Genomic DNA, 20,113 nt, shown 5'->3' on the forward strand with positions numbered 1-20,113 from the left:
CTTTTTATTTCATTAAAAACAGTTTATAACGCATACAATTTTTTTTCATTTCAAAGTACAGTTTCTGATTTAAACATTGAGTAAACTGGAAAACATCTGCAAGGATAACATGAATTACTGTGTTTATTCATAATAACTTGAATTACATTCTTTACATGGTTTTCTTACTCCACAAGTTTCTGATAGCTGATGAAAAACACTACAGAGTGAAATGTTCACATCAATGCAGAACCAAAATCTGCTCCCACTGAAGTCAATTGCAAATTCTGAATTTGCACAGAAGTATAACTGGACCTCTCTGGGTTGGTTTGTTGTTGGTTTTCTTTTTCAGAACTGACTTGGAAAAAGATGTGAACAGGCACTTTAGGGATGGAGCTGTATATCACAACTTCTACATCAGATCAATCCTTCATTCCTTATAAAAGACTGACTTCAGTGAAAAATGAAAATGCATGTTGAAAGCACTCAATTCCTACCATCCTTGATTTATAACATAAACAATAAGCATTCCCATAGGACAGTAGAAATCTTATTTTTCATATATCCACATGCTGACTGAACAATATCCCAGAAAAATAATCAGTTAGGATCAGAGAGTGTATAATCTGAAATTCCAGATGCTATTTTCAACTACTTTACCTTGGAGGTTGTCACACAAGGCTGTGTTCCAGCACTTCTGAAAATTGCTCAGTATGTATCATTATGTCTTCCATATTCATGTGAAACATATTTCCAACACGACCTACAATATCCTATTATTTAAAATGCAGCGTTATACACAACATAGCAGTGTAATCTTACACTCCCTATTAAGCAGTGTGTAATGCACAAGAAATGTGTTTTTCTTTGTATAGGAAACATTTTAAACCACCTGCTTTTGAAACAGCATTGGCAGCTTTAATGAGAATTGTTTTTTTATCATGTCTATACACATTGTAGAGAGAATTCAAAAGAACGGCTTGTCTAATAGTCAGACTACCCTGCAGTTTGGGTTATTAAAAAGGAGATTGTAAAAGCTATATAGGACAGCAGGAGATTTGGTTCATGTCTAGTGTTCCTTTAGCTCTGAACAATCTATCTCAGGAGGCAATAAGGAGATAGATGAAGCTTTTCCACAATTTTCTCTCTCCCTTTCTTTCTCTGCTAATTCTAACACTTTCAGTGTGAAACTGCATTAACAAACAGGCTTATATCCTTCATTCTCCAGCCACAAAATCTCAGCATTTTCTGGAAACAGACCAATTTAGCTGCAGAAAATAATTCCCTACACTTGACGTATGTGTTTGCATTTACTTTAATACAGTTACACAGAATGGCAGACATTTGCCTCGTGGAAGATTGTCGCTTTGTTGCATTTCAGATTTTGGAAGTAGTAGGATATTACTGGAGCAATAGTAAAGGCAGGATATGCAGACAGGTGTCAGAGCAGAAGGCACCAAGTATAACTTTTCTGAGTTGATGCACATGGGAAGATGGAAGCTTATTCATTAGTGGCATTCAGAAAAAGATTTAAACCTTTTCCACTGGGTCTTGACATCACTGGGGGGGTTGTTTTCATGTCAGAAATGGAAAAATGTACTCTCTCTTCTTTCTCAGACTCCAACTTTTAAATAGCAGGAGCTTAATCTCAGTAGCTCTTCTGCTAATTCACATGGTCTGGGGGAAGGTCTGAGGACAACAAATCCAACATAGGTGCACCAAGGAAAAACATCTTTCTTCACTTCAAGCTGCTGAGTTGGTTCAATGTTGAAAATTACCAAGATGCTACTAATAATTCATCTAGCACCTGTTTTCAGATCTAAGACAACTTTTTAATGCACTTTTGATACCTAAAATGGAAAATTCAATGTAAATTCAAAGCAAATTTTAGAGCTGGGTTACAGTTCTAAGTTTGTCTATCCGCTGGTTTGCCGTTGTAGCTGAACAGCTCAGTTGTGATCTACAGTTCTGTTTTGCCTCCCATGGAAAAGGTTTTACTCTAAGACACAAACAGGATGCTAAAAGGTAAGAATATAATTCAATGCTGTGTTTGGCTATTCCTAATTAATTAACTACTGGCTAGTAGTTAGCCTCAGTAAATAGATGGATGGGCTACACAGGGCAGTAAATTGTAAAGCACCTGCAGAATTTGAATCAACAGATTTTCATTGTATTTGTAACTTGAATTTTGGATTTGCTCTTTTTAAGCCTTTCTTTTTAAATGGCTAAGTAACAGTTTATTTTTGAGACTGAGAGGTCAGATATTCAAGCCTGTCAGTGGCTGCCCTGAAGCCATCACATTAAAAACACAAACTTAACGCAAATAAAAAGACTGAGATTAATCAAATCTTTTGAGACTTTCATGCCAAAATTTCATTGTGAGCACTAAGTGCAAGGGCAAACAGGGAAGTTGGCCAGAAGCAGGTCTTACTCATTGAGAATCAGTGCTGGACAAAATTCTCCTCAGTCCTTCAGCAGGTGATGTATGTAGGACTTTCCCTTGCTATCTGGACTTGGCTGAACTGAAATCAGTGGGAAAAAAGAGAAGTAATAAACAGCAGCAGGAATGATCAGTGAGACAGGCAGGAGAATAAACTAAAGAGTAACAATGATCAGTCTGGGACAAGATTGAGCATCAAAATACTGTGGATCTGAGGAGGAGGAGGAGAAACATTTTCAGATTTTACTACTGTCTAGATTTGAGGATCACAATTGCTCCCTCTGGTAACACAAATGAATTCTACTGTAAAAGGTATTTGATAAAGTCTCTCATGGTCTTTCGAACAGTCTATACTATATAGAGTTTTTTTCTATCATCTATTATTTTATTATCTCCCTTTCTGAATTCAAATTACTTTGTAGCTCAGATTCTGAAATACTTTGGAGAGGCATTTAGTATGCTGAGGAGCGAACAATCCAAGATAGCTTCAATGCATCTTTGCATTTCCAATGACACAGGGCATCCCACAACAGGTCATATCTGCTGCAAACTGCAGCAGCTAAATTCCTCATTGTTGCTCATGCACAGACCTTCAGATCTTAAGGGATGGTTTGATCTGTACCACCTGTCAATAGCTCCAATGGATTAATAAAACCTTCAGTTGGCCATATGCCAGCCTCAGCACATGTAAAGGCTGTCATTGTTATGATAAAAAAAAAACCACACTATACAAACAAACACACTAAAAACAAAAAAGGGCTGTTTTCTTTTTAGCTGAAGATGTACTCTGTGATTTGATATTCATGCCTAAAAATACCTTTCCACCTCAATTTTGCCAGCAAATCCCAATTGCAAAAACGTTCATACAAAGTGATTGTAAGAGTTTGGAACACTACACAATGCTACTTCCTTTCAAAAAACACAAATGGTATTTTGCAGAATGAGCTCTATTTGCATCCATTTTTGCTTACAACAGTCTCTACTTAGAACTAAGAGCCCAGAGATGTTTCATGTCTCTAAGAAGTAATCCATGTTCTAAAATAACGCTACGGTACCAAACAGGAACATGTCCAGTGGAACAGAAGCCATTAGAGGGAAGACTCTAACCCAGGGTGAACATTACATCAGTGTGACACACCAGTTGTAAACATGATCAGACAAATCCTCCAGAGATGCATCACAGAATTTCTCATCTCTTCTTTTGTGTTTCAAGTTAGCAAAAGGAAGTTCTGTGCCAAATACGGAGTATTTTCTCTCAGTGCAGTAGTAAAAAAGACCAGGTTGGATGGGACTTTGAACAACCTGGTCTAGGGGAAGGTGTCCCTTGCCATGGAGGGGGTCAAAACTAGATGACTTTTAGAGGTCCCTTCCAACCCAAACCATTCTGTAAAAGATTTTAAAACAGACACTGCTCTTGGCTATTTCCATAAATACTTGGTGAAGGGATGGGATTTGCATGTTTTTAGTTCAAGAAATTAACTACGTGCATTTAAAAAAACAGGTGTGTGAAATGATAACAGAGGAGACTGCAACCCTGAGTACGTAATACACGTAAGAAGGGCACAGCTCTGGTGGGATTTGGTTAACTCCCACATGCCACCACCCTCTCCATCTCAGAGCAGCTACAGGTGTGGAAGCTCCTGAAAGCTGTTACAAATCCAACCCTGTTGAGACGCAGAACCTTTGCCAAGATCACCGACAAAGGTATGAATAAGATATCATCCTGTTGGACCCACAGTCCCACCCCACATTAGTATGAGATTACAAGGGTTATGTTACAAGGTCAGCAAACAACCCACTGGTAAGGATTTCCAGATGCTACAAGCTGTGTAAATACATCACTCCCAGATCAGAGGAAATGATTCCTCAGTGCCATTCTCACATTCACCTCTATTTAATGTGATGTTTTGTAGACAAAGCCCCATATCCAATTAGTGAAACATACAGTACTTAAATACAGTATTCAATGCAGTGTAGCAAAATGAGTGAAAAGTTGAATTAAACTGAGTAGATGTCATTAGGCTCCTTTAAATTGCGATGCATTTTTCAGCTGCACTATATTTTTGTTCTTCCCCATTAATGGGAATATTCACTAACGCAAACTCCTTATTAACTAGTATTTCCATGATCAAAAGATCCCTTTAAATAATTTCTGTAACTTAGTTTGCCAAAATAGAAAAAGTTCTGATCATAACCTTCTACTAAACTCTTTTTGAATTAGGCAAATTAAGCCTGTGAGAAGAAGAGGGTCACTTAAGTCTTATTATCTTCCATTTACTCATATCAATAAATCATTTTCTTAAAGTAGTGTTACTTCTTAGCTGAAGTAATTGTTTATATTACCAGAAGTTGACTACAATTTTTTAATGTGGACTATAGCTGTCTGACATTTTGCACAGTAAGTAGGTAACGAAATGGTGATTTTACCCATAACAGAAAGAATGGGTAACTCTGTCACTTATGTGTAAAGTTTTAGACAGCTAAGTAATACAGATTTAAATTAAAAATGACAGATGCACTGGCTTGGAATATAATGGGCACTGAAGTGGACCTTTATTCCTTTTAGCAGCTTACAGTTAACTCTTAAATGGACCACACATTATACTCACTTTTGAGTATTGTAACTGTTCAGCTAAATGATCAAATGGCTATTCTGTTGATGGCAGCACTGTGCTTCAGGACATGGAGATATTTTGACCTACTGTAGAAATTCAACTGAACTCATGTTAATCAGAGGTCATTCTGCACGAAAAAAATAACCCAGATATTCCTTATTTGAGAACTTCAGTATTGCAATCTATATATTGTATATCTTTAAGTCAAGTCAATTTTATTTGCTTTGATTATTACTTCATACAATATGCACATGCTTCCCATCTGATCACTGTAACAGTGTGTCCAGAACCCACATAGGGGCTTCTGAAACCAAGGGTTCTTTCGTTGTCTCTTGCAGGTGAAAAATTAACACCATAGAATTGCTTCTTCATCTGATACATAATTGTGGCTAACCCTTGGTTCACTGGGGTTCATCATGTGAGCAAACTAAATTGCATTTTCTTCACCACCTTTAATGCAACTATAATATGAACAATATTACCTTTAATGCTAGTTTATCACCTAAGGCAAGCTTTCATATCAGACTCATAAGAGAGATATCAATTTTGTGTTTTCCTATTTGAGGGGTGTTAGGAATTCAAGATAAAACAAGCTAGAATATAGTTATTACCACTTCTTGAGAGAGAACTCTGCAAACAAAGATGCTTGAACAAACTCAGATTTGTCCATGAATTGTTTTTCTATCTGGATCCAATACAATGACAGTTCCAAGCACACAAAACCCTTGTTGTAGAGTTAGATCAATAACTGGCTCTTCAATAAGATGATTTTCTTTTTTTTTTCTTTTTTTTTTTTTTTTTTAAGACAAAGACCAAAAAATTTTCTTGTGGCAGAAAAATATGCTTTTTGTTCTGGTTCAGATGGTCAAGACGGTCTCAATTTCATCAGGCTAATTGAGATCAAATTCCAACTCATCATAAAATTCACAGAGGTGTAAATATAATTTATTAATCACAAACCCAACATCTCTAACTCAACTGTGAAAGTGCTCTTGAATGGTATTACCACGCTTTCCAGAACTGCAGAGTGCACACTACAATTTGAGTGCAATATTGGCATTATAGGGATCTATCAGCTTGAAGAGGCTGTTTCCTGTGATCTAGCATTCTGTGCATCTGTGACTTTACTTGCATTTGTTCCAAAATGAATTTCATGCTTAACTTGTTTTTCTTAATTAAACTTCCTTTAGCAGTTTCTAATATGTGCATTATTAAAACTCATTAGTCCCATTCATGCCTGCCTGTCATTTTTGGCTTCATATTCATGTACCAAAGAGCTCTGTTGCTTTATATAGGAAGCAAATTAAATAATAAATATGAGAACTTGAACGTTTTATGAGTGTCACTATGAGAAAGTGGCTGCAAGGCCCATAAGGTTTCACACAAAAAAAGCATTACAGCTAAAGCTAACATGCTGACACATCTCTGATCTATAAAGTCTGCAGTAATGGTAGCAGTAAAGTGTTGTACCATAGATGGGGAATTTTTCTCTCACGTGAAATAGAAATAGGATATAGCACAGACTATATTTACTGTTGTAAAAAAATTTCAAATAAAATTTCCCAAAAGCTTAGAATATAACACCATTAAATGTCTACAAAGATTTACTCTTTCCATCTGACTTCGTGTGTAGCTCCTATTATTCAGCTCCTTGTCCTCTTTTCATTTTCTACCACTCTCTGTGAGAAAGAGACTTATTTGTTATAGCAACCAGTCTCGGATCTCCCTGTGGTCATGTCCTGGTCACGCTGATCACAATTCCAGTGACCAGAGGGTTTCCTAACCCAGCAATGGGGTCTCATGGTGACTATATAAGGGCCCCACTTCTCCACAGAAATAACCCATCATTGGGAAACCAGTTGAAGAAACAAAAGCTCCATCCCACAATGCCTATTTTACACAGGTTTGAGGATGTCAGAATATTCAGTCTATCTGTAAGGTTTCTCCTAACTAAATTGTCATTTTCTCCTCATGAATATTTCTAACACTATGTGCCTACACAACACTTTACTGCTTTCAAGCACTTTTTTGGAAACTGGGGGACGGGGTTGGGAAGGCACAAGTTAAAGAATGATTTTAAGTTCAAATATTGAACTTAAAAGCTTCTGACAAGATGGAATTAAATAAAGTTATAAAATACAACATAAATGTATTCCCCTCATTAAATTCCCAGAACCAGTTCAACAAGTGGGCTAATGGCATCTCTAGGCAGGATGTGATTAAGGAGATTAAGAAAACATAAATTTAAATCGTCATTTAAGTTCTTTGCTTGGTTGAAGGAATATGAGTCACTTGAAGTACAATATTTGTAAAGTGTCCTTGACTGTTTTTATGATTTTACAGTCACATGTTACTAATTTCCAAGCATTATATTCTCCCTTAATATGGTGCAAAAGACCTAACCAAGCATCAACAGAAGGTAAGAGGCTACCCAAAGGCAGCACTAAAACTGATTGTGCAGAAAATATTATGAGGACAAAACAGAAGAATTCAACAAATGGGGTAAAGAGAACTCCAATTGCTTTTCTTTTAATGGCCTCATCTTTTATTTGCAGCCTGGACCTTTACATGGCCTGATAACCGTGAGGATATTTATGGCAGAGACATTGTGGCCCTTGGTTTCACACAGCTGGTGGTCCTTCACACCACCTTTTGTTTTCTAGTGAAAAGTGGCATGATAGAGTGGGTGCACAGGCAAACCTGAACATGGTACTAAGTAGCCAACTAGCCACAAACAGTTATGAAAACAGTCTGTTGGAAACCATGTAGGGTGTTCAGAGGCAGATGGAAACCTGGAGCTGAGTCACCAAGAAGCCAACAAGATTTCCCCTTGTAACTGTGATAATTCAATAGTCATTCAGGGGAGTGTAATGTCATCATTTCCATTAAAACTACAGGATGTGCCCTCAGTATGCAATAAGTTATGAAGTCTTCCCAGCTTCTTTTTTTTTTGCATCCCCTAATTCCCTCCCTCCTTCTGTTCCTCCCTCCCATACAAACTCTTGTGCAACAACTGGGCAGCAGGGCAGGCATCCCCCTCTGAGGGCTTACATGCCTTCCTAATGCAGAGCTCAGAATCAGGGCTACAGTAATGCAAATATGTTTTTAGAACAGCCTTTATTTGTCAGTCTGGATCTACTTTTTACCATTACCTTTTTATACTTACCATGGATGGATGTCTGGGACTAATCAGAAATTATATTATTTACTGGATCAGATTGATAAATTCCCATCCTTTATTAAAAGAAATCCACAAAGGTTTCTACTGAATCTCTGGCAAAATGCTATCCTTTCATTATTTGCTTTCAAAGAATATCTGTCTCTTTTTGCCCTTCTTTTTTTCACTATTTAATTTTTAAATAGTTTCTTTTCATATGATTAAAAAACTATAATAAATATGACATCACACAAATAATTCAGAGCTAGCCAAAGATCTGTAATACAGCTCTACATCTCTATTAGAAAGGAATGTATATTTGCTTTTAATAAAGAAAGGCAAGCCAATCCATTACGAACAGAGACCACATCTAAGCCTCTGCTTTCTTCTCTTTTCCCCAGACTCCATTTGAACAATTAGAGTGGTTTACGCTTGTGTGAATGCCAGTGGATATTAAATATGCAAACTGATAAAAAATAAAACCACCACCATTACCATGTTCAAATCCTCCATTCACTTGCAAATCAATTTATCTGCCTACAGCCCTGTCCCAGTCTTTAAATAACCCTCCTCAGCAGACTACTCCACCTCCAGCCAAATAATCCAGAGCAAACCCACTTTGTAAAGGATGTTTAAGTATCAACAGCTAGGATATTATCTCCTTACCCTACTGTAGGAGAAGGGGTAAGATAACCAGAGCAGTGTCAGGACGACAGCTCTCCTCGCTTCTACACAACTTACTGCCTTAAACAGCCTGAACACTCTCTCATGGCTTTCATTGCTACTTCAGTTAATCACAAAACAGAGGTGTTCAGCCAAATCCTGCTTCCCAGCACACTTAGTATGATTATCCTCAGCCTCATTTTTCTTCCCACAGCCTGCATATGATTCACATGAAATGTACAGAACAAATGGGGTCTCTCTGTATGTGTCTAAGGATCTCCTAATCATTTACTGCAAAACTGCTTTTGCAACATCACTGCAATCTGCAGCTGTAGTCTAAGAAAAACGGTGTCATTTATCAAAAGTAACTAAGAAGCAGTCTTCTTTAACCCTGCATCCTGCACCAGAAAAACAGAGAGAGGGAAAAAAAGAAAAAAGAAATAAACCTACCCAACCAGTATTTCTAAACATGGCTACTTAGCTTTTGGCTCCCAATCTGCAAATCTCATTTCAAAGATGCAAAAGTGGGCTGCGTGTTACAGCTGTTGAGCCCACACAAGTCTCAGTGCAGTCAATGGGAATCAGTATCTTTGAAAACCAGGGCCCTGAATAACGGGCTCTATTTTTAAATGCTCATTTATACCATACATGGGTCTCACTTGTGAGGTGCTTGCAATAAAGTACGTGCAATTTCATAAGTATCCTTTGCTTCAACTAAGCCAGCACAGAAAAAAAGTAGGAGAAAATGTCCCAAAGCTCACAGTGTTGCTCTTTCGCCAATAACAATAGTCTGTAGATGCACCAAAAATGCTGCTACTGTAAAAAAAAGCCAACCAAAAAAAAAACCCAAAAAAACCCCAACCTTGGTCTTAAGGGAGCATGAAAAGGTTATTGTGAGCATCGCCACAAATATATGGTTTCAGATGTGATTTAACTCTGCGAATTTACCAGTATGGTCTGGTCCCACTAAGGCACTGGATAAATGCAAATATTACCACTGTGGATGGCAATGTTGGGAAAAAAATATTTCCTAAGACAATTTCTTACACTTATGCTGGAGAAAAAAAAAAATCTGCTTCATTTCAAATTCACAGAAGATCTAAAGGTGCTAAAAACATTCACTTTGATATTTATAGCTTCTATAAGACATATTTCCATTTTATACTAGTGGATTTTTTATGCCATAGTTGTTAGAGCTAAAACAAACTGGCTTTCCAGAAAGCAAATCCAGTGTCAAACTAAAATGATATTCCTTCAAAAGGTCAGTAAATTTACAAAAGGAAATAGTCAGTCCAGATTGTGTCACCTGCAGCAGCAAGAACACAACACTTTAATCAAGCTCTGGTTTGTTTTATTTAAACAATTATTTGAATGTAATTGCTCTGAAACCATATGCATCCTTAAAATGATTCCAGATAACATCCTTTCCCCCGATTCCAAGGTAACTTTCTGGCTTTAATTATAAGTCAATTAATATTAAGTAATTTGACTGATTAATTTTAATTAAACCTGTTGAAAATTGATTTTCCTTTAGCAAGTAAAGATGATGCTCTAGTGCGATCGTCAGGAAGGGAGGATGGGGGGGGTGCGCAGGGGAGGGGGGGGAGCAGAGGAACTAGCCCTCAGCACCCAAGCCGAGAAAGAAGATGTCTGGAGAAATAAAAAAAAAAAAAAAAAAAAAAAAAAAAAAAAATCCCCCGCCAGGCCCGGCAGCTGCGGGAGGTACCGGGGGCTGCGGGGTGCCCGCGGAGCTCCGCGCTCGGCCCGCGGCGGGCGGCGGCCCCGGGGCGGCGGGGGAGGAAAAGTTCGCTCGGGCGGCGGCGGCGGGAGCGAGGGGTGTGTGCGTGTGTGTGTGTATGTGTGCGAATCTCCCCGCAAACACCCTCCGCGCCCCCTCCCCCGCAGCGGCTCCTGCCGCCGCGCATCCCCCCGAGGAGGCACCGCTCGGGGATCGCCGCCGCCGCCGCAGCCGCGCAGCCCCCGCTCAGCCCCGCACCCGCATCGCCCTGCCCGCGGACACGCACACACGGACACACACAGCTCGGAAAGCCGGCCCTGCAAAGCGCCCCCCGGGCTCAGCCCCGCAGCCGCCCTGCCCTGCCCGGGGCCCCCGAGCCCGGCCCGGCCCCCCCCTTCATCCCGGCCGTCCCTCTCCTCTCCGCTCCATCCCGGCCGCCCTTCTGCATCCCGGCCCGGCCGCCCCCCTCCCTCCTCTCCATCTCGTGCGGGCTCGCCCCGCACGCCAGGAGCATCAAAGTATTTACCAGTTCACGGCCGCTTTCCCGCAATCGCAGCTGAAGCTGTAATCCGCTGGATTCACCTCCTCCGGCTCTCCCAGCCGCTGGGAGAGGGAGGGCTCCCAGTAGTGCCCCGGACACTTCCAAATTATACCGATTTTTATATATTTTTCTCCCCTTTCCTAGGATCGGGGCGCGGGGAGGGGGGGCTGGAAATCCCCATCCGGAATCCAGCCTCATCCGTGCCGAGCCACCTCCATGTAAATCCGACCATCAGGCAGGCAATGGAAATGATCAAACGCTACTTCTCTCCGTCTGCAGGCAGATAATCCCACTAATCCAATAGATCTCCCCCGATCCGAAATTGCCCTCCAGACGAATCCCTTTTCGCTCGGTGTCCGGTTTGTGATCGCGGAGCAGCGACGGTGCCCCGAGGGGCGCGGGGAGGTGCGGAGGGGGGTGCGGAGTGGCGGGGGGGGGGGGGGGAGTGTTAATCTTTTTTGGCTCCTGGATGCACGGCTCGCTCAAACCGCCCAGATCCCTTGCTTTTTCCCCTATTACACGTTTCCACTCCAAATTGCTGCTGGATGAAAAATGGTACAAAGATACCCCCAGCGGCGGCGCGGCGAACAGCGCGGGCAGCCCCGGCCCCGCACCGCACCGCCCCGTACCCGGCCCCGCACCGCCCCGGGCGGACCTGCCTCCGGGGGGACCCTCCCGCAGCGGCTCGGCCCGACAGTGGGGCGGGGGAGCCCCTCCGGTGGCTGCCGGAAGCACGGAGAACACGCACCCCTGAGTGCACAGCGATGCCAACTGCGGGATGGAGACGCTGCTCGCACCTGCCTGCGGGTGGGCTGCTGCCTCTTGCTAAATTGTACCTGAATTATATAACTTTTGTGTATATAGTTCATGTAGATAGATACAATTTACACTCTGATATGTCACACAGGTATAATCTAGTAAGAAACAATGATCTTGCTTAGACTGTCACTGTCTGCACGTAAGATATAAGGGACTTCTTTTGTTTCCCCTGGTTGCTTCTTGGAATATTTTACTTATTTTTCACTGCTTACTTTCTATTTTTAATTGAGGAAAAAAGTATTCTATGACCCCAGCCTTCATGCTTTCTAGGATCACAGTGGAGAATGAAAGTTAACAACTAAGGGAGTGTGGGGAGAAAGGAAGACCAGATCAGAAAGGAAAGGAGAATAGTCCTTTGAATGTTGAAAGGTCTATTCAGTTTTAAGAACAGCCACAATCACACACTAAAACATTCTGAGTTAAAGCCTCTTGTAGAGAGCTCATTAACATCTCTTGTTATTTTAGGAGAGACTTCCCTTCACATTGTGTTTAAAATCTGTATTTTGCTCTGTTAACATCCACCTTGGTTTAAAATATTGACACTACGCAAGCACAGCATACCCACTCATGTTTCCAAGCATATAGCCCCAGGCAGGGTCTGGAGGTGCCTGATAATTTGATAAGCTTTTACACCCTCACCTGAGAGCACATCCCAGCAGAGCTAAGGTCAGTCCCAGCCACACTGGGTTATTTATGTCTCTGTGTCCCACTGAGGATCTACATCTAAATGTCCATGGCAGGAGTGACAGGACACAGCAGCAGTTTATCCTGTGGCATTCCCATCTACTGGAATAATCATGTTCTGGGCACATTCTTCACCTGGTAAGTATCAATAATTGTTATAGTCCATGATCAACTATCAAAGTCCAGCATCCTTCAGTGCTCTGAAATTTAACTCTTTCCTGGCCACCAAAAGTGAACATCTCTCAGATATGGAAGGGAAAGGCAGAACATACTAGACAGAGCAATCCTAGGCATGTTTTTATGTTAGACTCAAGGGAACACTATGTGAAAAAAAAAAAGTTTCAAAACTAGAAAGAAAATGTGCATATGAATATCAGTCAGTTGCCACCAGCCACAGATCAGCCAACAGCCTAAAAACTATCACCAAAGAGGCAATATCAGGTGAGATATTCTGCCATTCTTCATCTGCACAAAACCCTGGAGTAGCTTTGTCTTTGGGTTGGTTTTTGCACTGAAAAGTAAGAAATAATGGTGATATAAAATAACTGCACCCTCATTGTCACTCAATGAGCTGTTGGAATCCAGGTGTGTAAAGTTTTCCTTTCACTCCTTGAAGGAGGATGTATCTACCTTTCTCAAGTTCCCTGAGCCATCATATGCACTTCTCATTGGAGTGCTCTGAGTATCATTTAAGCACATTGTCCCCAGCTAATTATGGGGACATTTATCCCTTTGCCATACATCTTGTGGGTGGTGGGAGCTGATAATTTCCATCCAATTTGCTACAATCCCACCTTTGACTACCAAGCCTCCACATGGTCGTAACCCATCTTCACTTGTACAGAAATGGCACAAAGTTGTTGTTTGAGCACCTTAAGTTTTTCTTTAACTCCCTCTCACAGCAGTGACATGTAACATAAATTAATTCATAGCATCACTTTTGCTCTGGTCTGTCACCAAGGTTGGGACCCCTTTCTGGAATTTTTCTGCTGTCTTTCCCTCTGCTTCCCTCCTCCATGCTTCAAACATTTCTCCTTGCTTCTTCCCTCCAGGAACCTCAATATCACAATAGCTCTTCTCTCATCCAAAATATTGCTGGAGAAAACGGAATACCAGCTTGTGGAGGGCAACAAGATTTGCCCTGATTTCTTCACCTCCAAAAAGTTATGCAGGTCTAGGAAGGGATATAGGGTTAGGAAAATGAAGTACAGGACTAATCTCTCTATACTGATGTGATAGTAATAGCTGAGCCTGAACATAAATATGGTTATAACGCTGCCTAAAGCCTGACACTACTGTATTAGCAGTGCAGTTTGACACTGATTCGGTCTACATCCAGTATGTCCTTGCTTTAAAGACCTAAGTGGCCTATACACACGTTTGTTTATACATAGATACATATCTATATACATATATATACATATGATGTTGGAACTAGATGATCTTTAAGGTCCCTTCCCACCCAAACCATTTTTCATTCTATGATATATATCTATGTACATATGTGTAAGAGGTGTTTGGACTCATTTGAAAGAAGGGGAGAAGAGCTCATAATAGATTATAGCTTTGTTAAGTATGTTTTAACATGCTGTATGTCAAGAAATTATAATCTAAGGAACACGAAACTGCTTTAAAGGATGGTAGTATTTAATATTTAGTTTGGCTGAGTAGGGTTGTGTTATCTGCATTTACTAAAAGAATGGAAAGAGAGATTAACTTCTAAGGACTGAAAATCCATGAAAATTTCAAAGGCCAGCATTCTGAAATATTCTAAAATTCAACACTGCTCCATTTTCTCTGTTTTAAGAACATGAAGCCCTTCATACAGCCCTCATGTAAGCACCTAACTTCTAAAAAGAGCAAAACATACAATCAAAAGCTAAAAAGAAGAAAGAAGCTCCCAACTAGCAATCAAAGCTAAAATGTGTATTGAAGCAAATAAAGAATGCACCTGAAACACCAATGTTAGGAAAGGTTTGGATGTGACATGAGTTTCATGAGCGATTGTAATATGTAACTTAAGATAGTCATGTTTTTCTTTCAAGTATAAATTTTGTCAGGCTGTGTTTCTCAAGAAAAAAAAGATTAACCTTTCTAATAGGTAGAAAAGGTGGATCTGTTTACATATACAAGATTCTAAATATTCATTAATTTATTTGTCTCATGATAGCTCATTAAATTGTTTCTTGCAATAACTTTGTTAAATATTTTCTTTGATTTCATGGAACTTAAGATTACTCTTCTAAGTGCATTTATATTCTTGAGATTGCCCCTGATTGCCAGAACTTTAATGAAATTATAATGCCTGTCTATGAGCTGCTGTAGTTAGCTGTAACTGCTGAGTTATTGCCATTCATTTGGTTTAACCTTGCCAAGAAGAGCCACTTAAAGAGGTCATCCCTCGACAGAGTGTGGCCATGAAACCTCTTCACAAAGCTACAGGGCTGACAGTCTCTCAGTCACTTCAAACAAGGTTATTATTTGCTTTCTTTAGTATTGTTCCTTTATTCTTAAACAACCACATTTTAAGAAATATGCTTATATGGCAAAGAACTCGCTGAGGAATGGTCAGACTTTCACACGTCAAGAGTCAAGAAAATAAGGAGCATGTAGTCTTAGGGTTCCAATTTTATCTTGCCTTCACTCTCTCCCACAGAAGTTCCCAATCTTGTACTCATATTCCAAATGGCCTCACCACCATCTCTGCTGCACTTCAGTGGTCAAGGTCACTGGGTTTCTTCCTCCCTACCCATGATGGGAGTCATAAATTTTGTCATCTGGTAGGATTTGTATTCTTACATCATACAGGTTGTCCTGGGTGACATTTGCTTTTTATCATTAGCACCTTGTACTGGAATATTTAATTGGCTGTGTTGTACCTCTGCACTGTAGATTTATTTTGCATTTTCATTTAATTAACAACCATGACCAATGGCCTGATGGATGGCAAAGCATTCTGTGAGGTAGAATCCTAGTGGATTAAAAGCTTTACTGGAAAGTTTCAAACACCCATTCAGCCTGAACTTCTCAAAGGCAATTTTCTATAAAGTACCATGTTTCCAAAACACAATGCTTGAGGATATGGGAAGAGGAAGCAAACAAGGATAACACAAACCCTGTTCCTACAGACACACCCAAGAGTAGGATCACTGGATGCTCAGATGAGCACAGTCTGCCCATAGTTATTCTGAGGTTCAGGTTCTTTTGGGTGCTGTTAAAAGACTGATATTGATAAAAAAAGCCATTGCCAGTGTTCTTACTGGAACTTAATCAGTAGATTACAACACATTACAACACTGTGCTTGCCAGGGAACTCTGAATTAATTATAAAATCTATTTCCTTGTTTATGTGGCTGGGAATACATTTAGTCCAGAAGAGTTTTATGACTTTGTTCCTTCCCAAAATTTCAGTTATTATTTGGAATCATAATCCAGCAGTGCCTTGGTCTGTGCTGACCCAATACAGGAAACTATGGGGCCAGGGTTTGGTTTTCAAATTATGAAAAGCATTTACACAAAGGGTATTCTGGTCACACCGTGTAAGAGCCAACCTATTTCTAGGGTTTTTTAATTAAATTAGTTTAAACCTAGAATTGAGAGGAGTACATACCCTATACTACTTCTGACGTACCGAATTTGAAATCACACAGGGACATTCCCTACGGGAGCTGGTGCTCTGAGTCACTCTTACATGCAGATTATATTCTTTTAGATCCAGTAAGCAAATGACAGAGAACTACGGGCCAACTTCATCTCTGATGTGATGAAATGGAAGTTAGAGGAACCTCATCAGAGAGTTTTGTTTCCTAATACCTAACCTCAGCAGAAAAATGAACATGTAGCCTGGATTGTTAGCATTTGCAAGTGAAAACAGTAAATTGTTTTCCACAAGCTTTTACTGAAGAATACCATTTCCTTTTTCACCAGTCAGTTTCCATAAGCAAGGAGAGCTTGAACTTCTGTGATTTAAGACTTGCTGGAACCTTGAAACTCTCTCAGTACTGACAGAACATTTTAAGTCCTTATTTAAATAAGTCAGTAATAAGATGATTGTGAAATACATCATGATTTTACTACCAGCTTCTCTTGGCATCTGTTTCCCTCCAGTTACGATTGCTCTGATAACTTGGTGACCGATATAATTAGCCTGGCTGTCATCATGGCTACTGGCCAAAAGAGCCAAAAATGTTTCTTGAATTTTCTTTTCAGATGCACCAAATAACACAATACATTAATTAAAACTCAGACAGTCCCAGTTAATTCCTGACAACTGAAAGAGATGCAATTTGGAAACACACTTAAAAAGCAGTAAATCACTTCCAACCTGGTTTGTGTGAGCTGCATTTGAAAGAGGCTGGAGTGAGCTGGGGATTGGGCACCAGGCTGGGGTCAGGGCAGAGCCTTGATCAGTGACCGTGTGGAGACCTTGAGCAAACCATTTTATCTTTCTGATCTTTAACTCCATCTAATCCATTTTGATTTTTCTATCACCGAGGCAAAGGCAACCTTCCCATACCAAGGAGAAGGAGGAAGCCATCTAGGGATTCCCAGGCTGGGGAGGAGAGGGAGGTCAAGAGGCAGAGCTGAGGCAGCTCAGCGCTGCTGCCTCTGCCAGCCCCAGCTGTTTGGCACCGACCCGTGCAGTGACTTGCAGGTGCAGCAGAGGGTCTGTGTTGCTACAGGGCATTGATAGACCTCTGAAAGAGGCCAAGCACCCGAGAGGGTTGTGTGGGACAAACTGGTTTTGTGGAGCAGTCGATGTAATGTGTTCATGAAATTCTGCTATAATAAGCAATAGGAAATAATGAACCGACAGAAAAACGTTTTATAAAAGACACGTTCCCGTGTTTTGCAGGCATTAATCAGCCTCAATAGTGATGGGAAATCTAGGAGGTAGTATCAATATGAAAATGCCATTGTACAAACAGTAACACATTCGCTTGCTTATCTTAGCAAGTCTTAAAGCTTGTCATGTCTGGAAATCTGATTCACTGCACAATGACAAACGACACAAAATTGACATGTACAGGCAAGAACATACAGGCAAAGCAGAGAGTACAGAAATTCCTGAGAATTTCTAAAGCAGAGACACCTGAAGAGCTCCTTAACTGAGGGACCCAGAGAAACATCATTTTTTAACAGGCGATGAGAGGGGCATTATTCCTTCTGAAAATAGAATTACTTTTAAGAAAGAAAACTGAAAGCAAAGCAAATCACTTGTGACTTCTGAAAATCTCACTGTAGTATAACTGAGCTGTTATTTATAGCCCAAAAATATTATTCCTGTAAAATCTGGTTGTTCTAATAATTTAATAGCAGAGTAGCAACAATAAAATTCTTCATTCCAGCTGTGTAATGGTTGCATGTTAGGTTATGTGCCTTTGTGTCTCTGGCTGTACACAGACACATGATAATACCAGATCTACAGTAGCTGCATGGCAAGGCACCCTGGAAAACTGGAGACACAAAGAGCTCCTCTGCTCTGTGCAAAATATCTGCAGATACCTCTGTCTGCTCTGACAGTAACAACCTCAGGAAGCCTTACATGGCATCTGTGTAGGCAGACAAGGAGAAAAAGTAAAACAAGAGAAAAAAATGGAAATAGAGAAACTGCAGCATCCTAGAAGCCTATTATTTAATTGATGTCATAACCCAGGAGAATATATGATCCTCTATACACTATGGTCGAGTCATAGTGTGCAGTCTACATGGACTTTGAAATTGCAGTTGTTTTTTATACTAGATCAGCTAGAACCATCTGAAAGTTAAATCTATACAAATACTTTCTAATACCTATCTGTGGTTGAAGTGAATCCCACACCCAGAAAGACATGACTTCAAATTTTAATTTTCAAACTTCTAGAAGGTCTTGGTTGCAGAACACTACTTTTTTTCCCCCCCCCACATCTGGCATTTGCAGAACTTAACGAACAACGTCTCTGGCATTCACAATAAGCACAATGCAGCTTAATCTCCTTCTGTGTGGCAAACTTTGGCATTCCCTTGCCGTAGAAATTGAGCACAGTTGTTCTCGACAAATAGTTTCTCAGGCAAGATGAAAGAATTCATTAGTTTTCTGTTTCTCAGACCTTTCCCTTTCTTTTCTATTCCAGACAAATAGGACACCCAAATTTCCTATTTCTTTTAATAATGATGCTATAAAATTTTTGCTGGCAAATGTTATTATTCCAGGCTGAGAAATTTATTCCTATAGCTGAGAAAAAAAATCATCCATCCCCCTCCGAGGTCTGTGAATCAGCCAGTAGAGGGTGCAGGCAGTGTGGCTGCAATCCCCACAAGCCTGAGCTGCTTCAGTTTGTTTCTAAGGTGGGCGAACATAACAAAGCACCTGATGTTATGTTAGGGATCAGTTCAATACTAAATAACGTGTACAAATTGCAAGGCATCTGTTTTTCTCAGCTTCCCGTTTTCTTTGTTCACAACTGTTCTCCGTGTTTATAGTGATGCTGGGCTTGTGCTGCACATGTGAAATTCAGAGACTGCAAGAAAGGCTTGAAATCTCACACTGCAAACCTAAGAGACATGTCTGTATGATATTTTCATAATCAGGGGATTAAAAAATGTTCCTTTCCTAACAGTAAAAGTTTATTTCTATTTATATGTTCAGGCCTTTATTTGAGCTTCAATCAAAGTTTCACTGAAACAAACCAAAAGTATTTCCCTGACACTGGGAGTATTACCTTTGAGAGGTGAGGTCAACTACAGAGGGGCTGAGAGGAATTTGTTTGCAAAGGGAATGTTGCAGCAGCCTTTGTTAAAGGGGGAATTATCTCAAGGCAGTATTTGCCTCCTCCCACAGTCACCTGTGGGTCACACAGGTGATGGGCACTGCTGCTGAGCAGTGACAGCTCCACAGCACTTCACAGCCTGTTCTGTACATATTTTGCAGCGAGTCTGGCACAGATGTGAATCAGACAATATCTGCAGGAGCACACAAATACAGCTGCTACAGTCCAATGTTTCACATCCGCAATTCTACTTGTAGTGCCTGGTCTACCCAACTGTCTTGGAGTCTGGTAAGGCCAAAATAAAACACTGGGATTTAGGGAGGATTTAGACTGTGGGAAAATAAGCCCAGTGTTTCAAACTCTGTGCGAGTCAGTTCAGCACCAACAGAATAAATGAAAACACAAAGTTGAGCTTGGCAAAGCTGGATCGTAGAGGTGAGCGACTATCAAAGAGTGATCACAGTGTAATAATCACAAGATACTGAGCATGAAAGGGTTTGTGACAGGTGCAAATGAACACATTTACTCCAGATGGAGCTACAATTTGAGTCTAAAATGAAGGATATACTTTTTTTTTTTGAAGCAAATATTTGTTGATCTAAAGACCAAAACAATAGTTCTTGTTTCTTTAGCATGTGCTAAATAACTGACGACCTCTTTCAGCATTGCCTTGGGCTTACTTGTAGGTTTCATTTCAAAGATTAGACAAGATAAAGCACCTTGCATTA

The 20,113-nt window shown here is 40.3% G+C and overlaps 1 protein-coding gene across 9 annotated transcripts in view; it reads right to left on the reverse strand.

The window, feature by feature from the left end:
• The window catches only part of NLGN1 (neuroligin 1), a 395,043-nt gene that overhangs the window by 304,891 nt on the left and 70,039 nt on the right, over positions 1-20,113 (reverse strand). For 3 of the 9 annotated variants that reach the window (XM_027724643.2, XM_027724641.2, XM_027724637.2), the window contains exon 1: positions 11,119-11,617. The exons of 2 other annotated variants lie outside the window; for them this stretch is intronic. The gene's annotated coding sequence lies outside the window, so the exon portion shown is untranslated. Of the gene's footprint in view, positions 1-11,118; positions 11,619-20,113 lie in introns of those variants that run through there. 4 more of the 9 variants (XM_027724642.2, XM_027724640.2, XM_027724644.2 and 1 more) reach the window with 2 other exon arrangements.

The sequence above is a fragment of the Pipra filicauda genome, unplaced genomic scaffold, assembly GCF_003945595.2.
Source record: "Pipra filicauda isolate LSUMZ 115617 unplaced genomic scaffold, ASM394559v2 scaffold9_size5747161_pilon, whole genome shotgun sequence".
Classification (NCBI taxonomy): Eukaryota; Metazoa; Chordata; class Aves; order Passeriformes; family Pipridae; genus Pipra; species Pipra filicauda.